Source organism: Pongo pygmaeus, chromosome 12, assembly GCF_028885625.2.
Source record: "Pongo pygmaeus isolate AG05252 chromosome 12, NHGRI_mPonPyg2-v2.0_pri, whole genome shotgun sequence".
In the NCBI taxonomy this organism is placed as follows: Eukaryota; Metazoa; Chordata; class Mammalia; order Primates; family Hominidae; genus Pongo; species Pongo pygmaeus.
The window spans coordinates 34,617,531-34,627,326 of NC_072385.2; positions in this window are offsets into that span (position 1 = coordinate 34,617,531).

Genomic DNA, 9,796 nt, shown 5'->3' on the forward strand with positions numbered 1-9,796 from the left:
TGGAAGAACATTCCATGCTCATGGGTAGGAAGAATCAATATCATGAAAATGGCCATCCTTCCCAAGGTAATTTACAGATTCAATGCCATCCCCATCAAGCTACCAATGACTTTCTTCACAGAATTGGAAAAAACTACTTTAAAGTTCATATGGAATCAAAAAAGAGCCCGCATCACCAAGTCAATCCTAAGCCAAAAGAACAAAGCTGGAGGCATCACACTACCTGACTTCAAACTATACTACAAGGCTACAGTAACCAAAACAGCATGGTACTGGTACCAAAACAGAGATATAGATTAATGGAACAGAACAGAGCCGTCAGAAATAATGCCACATATCTACAAGTATCTGATCTTTGACAAACCTGACAAAAACAAGAAATGGGGAAAGGATTCCCTATTTAATAAATGGTGCTGGGAAAACTGGCTAGCCATATGTAGAAAGCTGAAACTGGATCCCTTCCTTACACCTTATACAAAAATCAATTCAAGATGGATTAAAGACTTAAATGTTAGACCTAAAACCATAAAAACCCTAAAAGAAAACCTAGGCATTACCATTCAGGACATAGGCATGGGCAAGGACTTCATGTCTAAAACACCAAAAGCAATGGCAACAAAAGCCAAAATTGACAAATGGGATCTAATTAAACTCAAGAGCTTCTGCACAGCAAAGGAAACTACCATCAGAGTGAACAGGCAACCTACAAAATGGGAGAACATTTTCGCAACCTACTCATCTGACAAAGGGCTAATATCCAGAATCTACAATGAATTCCAACAAATTTACAAGAAAAAAACAAACAACCCCATCAAAAAGTGGGCGAAGGACATGAACAGACACTTCTCAAAAGAAGACATTTATGCAGCCAAAAAACAGATGAAAAAATGCTCACCATCACTGGCCATCAGAGAAATGCAAATCAAAACCACAATGAGATACCATCTCACACCAGTTAGAATGGCAATCATTAAAAAGTCAGGAAACAACAGGTGCTGGAGAGGATGTGGAGAAATAGGAACACTTTTACACTGTTGGTGGGACTGTAAACTAGTTCAACCCCTGTGGAAGTCAGTGTGGCGATTCCTCAGGGATCTAGAACTAGAAATTCCATTTGACCCAGCCATCCCATTACTGGGTATATACCCAAAGGACTATAAATCATGCTGCTATAAAGACACATGCACACGTATGTTTATTGCCGCATTATTCACAATAGCAAAGACTTGGAACCAACCCAAATGTCCAACAATGATAGACTGGATTAAGAAAATGTGGCACATATACACCATGGAATACTATGCAGCCATAAAAAATGATGAGTTCACGTCCTTTGTAGGGACATGGATGAAATTGGAAATCATCATTCTCAGTAAACTATCGCAAGAACAAAAAACCAAACACTGCATATTCTCACTCATAGGTGGGAATTGAACAATGAGAACACATGGACACAGGAAGGGGAACATCACACTTCGGGGACTGTTGTGGGGTGGGGGGAGGGGGGAGGGATAGCATTGGGAGATATACCTAATGCTAGATGACAAGTTGGTGGGTGCAGCGCACCAGCATGGCACATGTATACATATGTAACTTACCTGCACATTGCGCACATGTACCATAAAACCTAAAGTGTAATAATAATAATAATAATAATAATAATAAAAGAAAAAAAAAGAAAAAAAAAAAAGAAGCAGAAATTATCAACCTGTATAAAATAAAAAAAATCCAACTGTATACTATTAAAAAGATACCAAAATGTTGAAAACAAAAGGATGGAAAAATTGTAGCAGGCAAATACCAAAATAAAGCTGATGTAACTATAAGAAAAAAAAAAATGAGTAAAATATTTTAGTATTAATGAGCTAAATGTATTGACTTGTATTTGTTAATGCATTTAGATGTATTGATTTCATTCTATGTGATGTACTATTTATGATTCTTCTTTTTCTAGTATCTTCTCCAAAAACGTCTTTGCCCAACCCAAGATAATGAAGAAATATGTTTATATTTTTCCATAGAAATTATATATATTTAGATTTTATAATTAAGTCTGTGATCAAATTTAGAATTATTTGCATTATATTTAGTAGTTCAGGTTTTTATTTTTAATTTTTTTCAATATAGATATTTAGTTCTTCTAACTTTTTGTGAAAGTACAATACATTCCTTAGTGAATTACTTGGTTATCTTTGACAAAAATAAAGTAATATGTACATGGTTTAAGTCTGGCCTAACTATTCAACTACATTGTACTATTCGTCTGTATTTTACTGTCAGAATTACTCTGTGTTGATAAATTTTATTTTATAGTAAGTCTTAAAATCAGATAGTGTACTCCTCTAGCTCTTTCAAATTGTTTTGACAAAAATTGATTTCAATATTTCAGTTTTTTGCCTTTCCATATAAATATTGTAATCAACTAGTCCATTTCTAAAGAAGAATATGGATCAAATTTTAGTTGGTGTTTCATTAAACCTATAGATCAATTTGGAACAAACTTAAATGCTAAGAATATTTAGCTTCCTCATCCATGAACATGGTATAATTTCTTGCCTCATTAACTTGGCTAGAACCTCTTGTACAATGTTGAATATGGTGACATAAGTGGAAATCCTTGTCTTAGTTCTGATCTTAGGGAGAAGGCACCTAATCTTTTGTCATTAGATGTGATGCTACCTGTGGGTTATTTGTAGATGTATTTTATCAAGTTAAGGTGATTTCCATCTATTAAGAATTTGTTGAGTGTTTTTTTTAATTAAACTTTAAATTCTGGGATACATGTGCAGAATGTGCAGGTTTGTTACATAGGTATACATGTGCCATGGTGGTCTGCTGCACCCATCAACCCATTATCTACATTAGGCATTTCTCCTAATGCTATCCCTCCCCTAGTCCTCCACTCTGCGACAGGCCCCATTGTGTGATGTTCCCCTCCCTGTGTCCATGTGTTCTCATTGTTATCTCCCACTTATGATTGAGAACACAGTGTTTGGTTTTCTGTTCCTGTGTTAGTTTGCTGAGAATGATGGTTTCCAGTTTCATCCATGTCCCTGCAAAGGACACAAACTCATTCTTTTTTTATGGCTGCATAGTATTCCATGGCGTATATGTGCCACATTTTCTTTATTGAGTCTGTCATTGATGGGCATTTGGACTGGTTCCAAGTCTTTGCTATTATGAATAGTCCTGCAATAAACATACGTGTGCATGTGTCTTTATAGTAGAATGATTTATAATCCTTTGGCTATATACCCAGTAATGGGATTGCTGGGTCAAATGGTATTTCTAGATCTGATCCTTGAGGAATCGCCACATTGTCTTCCACAATGGTTGAACTAATTTACACTCCCACCAACAGTGTAAAAGCATTCCTATTTCTCCACATCCTCTCCAGCATCTGTTGTTTCCTGACTTTTAATGATCACCATTCTAACTGGCATAAGATGGTAATTCATTGTGGTTTTGATTAGCATTTCTCTAATGAGTAGAATATGATTGATATTTTAATTGCTTTTTCTGTGTCTATTGTGATTATCATGTAGGTTTTGTCTTTTATTTTACATACTAATATACCACATTATACCTATTAAGTGCATTGTAATACATGACTTTTAAATGTTAAACCAACCTTGCATTGCTGGTACAAATCTCACTTGATCATAATATATATCCTTTTCAATGTGTTTCTGGATTACTATTGCAAGTAGTTTTGAGGAGTTTTCTGTATACATTCATACAAGGTGTAAATTTTTATATAGACATGAACTCCATCCTCTAATACTTCAGGCCAGAAGACTGATGATTTCTGCCTGAGTTCTAAATGACCTGCACTGTATGTACCAAAGAGAAAAGTTGGATGGAAAAGCAGTGTAAATGTTAAATTCACTCAATTTATTTGCCTTATGTTAAATCCCTTATTTTCTGTATTTTCCTCCCTCCCATTCTTTAAATAGTAAATTTTTTATAATTTGTACAAAGTTTATCACTGTTATCTTCAAGGAAGTTAATCACCAGCTTGATTTCACATCTTTGCTGTTGTGAATAGTGCTGCAATGAACATACGAATACGTATGTCTGAAGGATTGGATAAAGAAAATGTGTTACATATATAATATTAAACACCATGTAGCCGTGGAAAGAATGAAATCATGTCTTTTGAAGCAACTTAGATGGAGCTGGAGGTCATTATCCTAAGTGAATTAGTGCAAGAACAGAATACCAAATACTGCAAGTTCTCAGTTATAAGTGGGAGCTAAACATTGGGTACTCACGGAGATAAGATGGCAGCAGTAGATAGTGGGGACTCCTAGGTTGGGGGAGAGTATGGTAAAGGTTGAAAAACTGTTGGGTACTATGCTCATTATGTGGGTGATAGGATCATTTGTACTTCAAACCTCAGCGTCACACAATATACCCAGGTAACAAACCTACACATGTACCCAAGGAGAAAAAAATTATGAACAAAATTTGGTAAATTATGCTTTTGGATTATTTCTTGTTATGCATTATATTTTATTTCCTGAATACAGAATATTTACATTTATATAGTTTTTCTCAATATTGTGACTTTTACTATTTACCTAATTTTAATGTCTTAACAACATTGTGACTAATTTTTAACTCCATAAAGATGCTGTTCCCCAAAATTCTTAGAGAATTATCCTGACTGATGCTATTATCAGTCATGTTTATGGGTTTGAGTCCCAGAAGATTTTATAGGGAAAACTAAAAAAAAAAAAAAAATTAAGAGAAGAAGAATGAAAGAATAAAAAGAAAATTAACTTGTAACAAAAATAAACCCTCAGTGTAAAATTTCATATATGAAAAAATTTAATGATAAATAAAATTAAAATATTATGTGTCATAACATTAAGATAAAATTTATTTTATAAAACATTAAAATACATATGATATGAATGTATTAAATGGTAATAAAGGTATTTCCAGGAAAAAATAAGAAAATAATTGTGGGAAAAAAACTGAAATGAGAATAATTGGGTGTAATAAATAAAGTGTCAAATAAAATAAAAAATATAATTAAAAAATAAAACTGCAATTAATATGACAAATTCTATACCAGAATAAGACAGGGAATAAACTGATAAACTTGAAAATAGTTCTTAACAATTCAATGAGAAGGCAGTGCAGAAAACCCAAAAATGTTTCAGATATTTAGGAAACAAACCATCTTGAACATGGTGCTTATATTTTTAAATTAATATTTTAAATTTACAAATTATAACTATATACATTTAAGGGGTACAGTGCAATATTTTGATACATGTATACAATGTAGAATGATTAAATCAAGCCATTAACATATCCATCACCTTACTTACCTATCTTTTTTATGATGAGACATTTGAAAGTTACTCTCTTATTTTGAAATATACAGTACATTGTTTTTGACCATAGTCATCCTGCTGTGAAAAAAATTTCAAAACTTATTCCTCCTGTCAATCTGCACTTTATACCGTTTGGTTAACAACTTCCTATTCCTTTCCTTCCCCCAGCTTCTGGTTATCATTGTATCCACTACTTCTATTGGTTAAACTTTTTTAGATTCCACATACAAGTAATATCATGTGTTATTTTTCTTTCTGTGTGTGGCTTATTTCACTTGATATAATGTCTCCTAGGTTCATCCATGTTGACATAAATAGCAGGATTTTCTTCTTTTTAAAGGCTGAATACTATTTCACTGTGTATACATACCACATTTGCTTTATCCATTCATCTTTTGATGGACACTTAGTTTCTTTTCATTTCTTACTTATTGTGAATAATGCTGCAGTGGATGTAGAAGTGCAGATACCCCTTCAACATATTGATTTCAATGCCTTTGAATATATATCAGAAATGAAATTACTAAATCATGTGATAGTTTCCATTAGTTTTCAGAGGAACTTTCATACCGTTTTGCATAATAAGTGCACTAATTTACATTGCCATCAACCACTACAAGGGTTCCCATTTTTCCACATCCTTGCCAGGAGTTACCTTTCATCTTTTTTATACAAACCATTCTAACGGGTGTGAGGTGATATCCCATTGTGGTTTTGATTTGTATGTTCTTAATGATTAGTGATGCTGGGCATTTTTTTTTTTTTTTTTTTCTTGAGACGGAATCTCACTCTGTCACCAGGCTGGAGTGTACTGGCAAGATTTCGGCTCACTGCAACCTCCACCCATGGGTTCAAGCAATTCTCCTGCCTCAGCCTACCAAGTATCTGGGACTACAGGCACACGCCCAGCTAATTTTTGTATTTTTAGTAGAGACGAGGTTTCATCATGTTGGCCAGGATGGTCTCCATCTCTTGACTGCGTGATCCGCCCGCCTCGGCCTCCCAAAGTGCTGGGATTACAGGTGTGAGCCACTGTGCCCGGCCTGATGCTGGGCATTTTTTTCATGTACCTGTTGGCCATTTGGATTTCTTCTTTTAAGAAATGTCTGTTTGGGACCTTTGCCCATTTTCAAATCAGGTTATTTGCTTTCTTACTATTGAGTTGTTTGAGTTCTTTATATATTTTGGATATTAATCCATTATAAGATGTATGGTCTTTGATGTGATGTTTATATTAAGGAGATACAAATTTTATCTAACAAATCTCAGAAGAACAAAACGGAACACATGCTGGAGAAAACTATTTGAAATATAAGCAAAGAATTTCCTAAAATTAAAGAAATATGTAAGCCTTCAGTTTGAACATTTTTTTTAAGAACAGAGCAAGTATTTATGTGGGAAAATACTTAGCATATGTATGTATTTAAATTAAACTGCTGAAAATCAAGAATTAATATTAACAGACATTCTTAAAGACTATAAGGAAAATTACAGATTTTCAACAGTATTTTTTAATAAAACTTATGATTGTCAATGTTAATATATAAATGAAAAGTTCCATGAAGAACAAATATATTTAATGAAAAGAAGAACATGTTAAGGGGGATGCTCTAACAGATATCAAAATAATCATAATGGCTTACACACTAAAGCATTGTGATTAGTGCAGCAATAAACATAAAGATCAATATAAGCCATATACAGACTCACACACTTTTACGAACTTGATGGATGACTAGTCATACATTACAGATAAGGGGAGAAAGGAAGAATATTTTTTATTTATTCACTTTTTAATTTTTATTTTATTTTATTTAAGTTCCAGGATACACATGCAGAATGTGCATGTTTGTTACATAGGTATACATGTGCCATGGTGGTTTCCTGCACCTATCAACCTGTCGTCTAGGTTTTAAGTCCTGCATTAATTAGGTATTTGTCCTAATGCTCTCTCTCCCTTTGCTTCTGAGCACCTGATAGGTCCCAGTGTGTATTGTTCCTCTAAAAAGGAAGGGTATTTTAAAAATACATCAGAATGAGCCAGGCAAGGTGATTTGAGCTTGTAATCCCAGCTACTCAGGAGGCTGAGTGGGGAAGATTGCTTGACACCAGGAGTTTGAGACCAGTCTGAGCAACATAGTGAGACCCTATCTTTAAAAAACAATTTTTTTTAAGTAGCTGAGTATGATGGCATGGGCCTGTAGTCGTAGCTATTCAGAAAGCTGGGCGGAGAGATCAATTGAGCCCAGAAATTTGAGGTTACAGTGAACTATGATCACGCCACTGTACTACAGCCTGGGTGAAAGAACAAGTCCCCAACTCTAAAATTCAAAAAAAATAAATAAAATATTAGAGTGACCGTCTATTGAAAACAAAATTGTATCTGTACTAGCACTCTGTACAAAAATCAATTCTAGATTAATTAAAACATAAATGAGTAAGGAAAACTTTGATATTAAAGGAGAACTTTTTTTTCATATTGGCATAAGTAAAATTTTCTTCAACAGGCCACAAAACATTAATCCATCAAGAAAAATATTGTTTCAACTGTATTAAAATTTGTGGTCATCAATTCATTTTAGAGAGTGAAAATTTGAACCAAAGAGTGAAAAAAGATACTTGCCATCTACATCATTGTTATCAAATAATCAATTAATACTATGTACGAGATATAAAATGTATAACAAAACACCTACAGACAAATTATAAAAGACAAGCAGTAAAAATATGGGGAGAAGGCAAAAAGATAAATTTTACGATAGGGAAAATCTGGATTAAAAAATAAATTACGTTTGTGACCTAAAAAGTATACCTTTTATACTACTATATTGGCAAAATCTTAAAATCTGATGCTATAAAATGGTGGTTAGGATGGAAAGCAATGGGAACCCTCAGAGTCTGTAAGTTGGAGTGTGAATTGCAAAAACCATTTAGAAAACCTTTTTGGGTTAGCTAGCAAAAATAAAGAAACATGTGCCCTATAAGAATATTCTTTTCTTATAAGAAACATACACACAATTACAACAATTTGCCTGTAAAAGCAAAAAGTGAACAAAACATATGTCCATTGTCAAGAGAAAGACAGAATTTATATATTCACACCATTGAATACTCTACAATGGCTAAAATGAATGAAAAGAATTATTTACATAAACGTACATAACACAAATGTAGTATTAAGCATTATAAACAAACAATATTGAAATCAATGAAAGGATTTCTACCTCCATAAAGTTTTAAACATGAACACAAACTTTATAACGTCAATGATATATTCCTATATAGTTACAGTGTAAAACATGTGTGGAAATAATAAATAGTGAATTCAAGACCTTGATTCTAATTTAAACGTTAAATTATCTCCTTTTTGAAAAAGGAGCAAAAGGAATTAAAGCAAAAGAAAAACTTTTACTACAAACAAATGTGTTCTTTTTATAATTCTTTATTTTTTACTCTGCTTAATTACATAATAAGAAATATGTTTGAAGACAAAAATAAAAGTGGCAGACCCTGGAGTTTGGAGTATTTTGAGTATTCCTTCTTAATACATGTGTTGCTCTGCCTCCCTTCTGGTTTATGATGCTTACTTGCTTCATGTATTAGTTTCTGATTGCTGCTGTAACAAACTGCCACAAACTTAGTGGCTTAGAACCAAACAAATATATTTCAAATTTTGATGAAGCTCAATTTAATTTGTTTTGTCAATCAGCCCTGCTCTAGATGATAATTTACCAAAGAATAAGAATCACACATGTATTTATGTGTGTATTTAAATTTAAAAATTATTTCTCTGTTTTAATTCTTTTATCTGCAAAAATTGTGTTTTGCCTAGCTCTAAATCAATGAGCACACAAAGTTCTTCCTAATAGCATATACCTAGGAAAAAAACAAACAAAAAGAAGGGAAGAAAAGAGAATAGAAATGAAAAAAAATAAGAGAAGAAAAGAGAGGAAGTGAAAAGCTACTTTTCTTGAAGAACTTATTATGCATTAGGTGCCATATCATTTCTGTAAAATTTCCTCAGGACTTTATGAAGTAAGGACAATTATTTTCACTTGCAGTTGTAAAAACTCCAGGTTTTAAGTTGCTTATCTCAGGTTGACACGGTAATACAGTAAAACTTACAGATAGAGATCAAGCCTAGCTCTACTTCTTTTAGACTTCAATAAGCTGCCATGTGAGAGGACACTATCAAATAAATAAGAAAAATCTTGAGAATTATAATGATGCACTGGACATGACTCATTTATCTATTCAGTTATACTCTTAAAAGTTAAATAAAGAGCTAAAGTTTCTTGAAATGCGTTTTTAAATCCCTTGCTAAAGCATCTTGATTATTGACTTCATTGAACTCAAACAATTATTTTAAACTAAATCCATAGAAAGTATACTTCTTTCTTCACTTACAAAGCACCAAATTTTAAAACTAAATAAGACTTTCTTCCTCT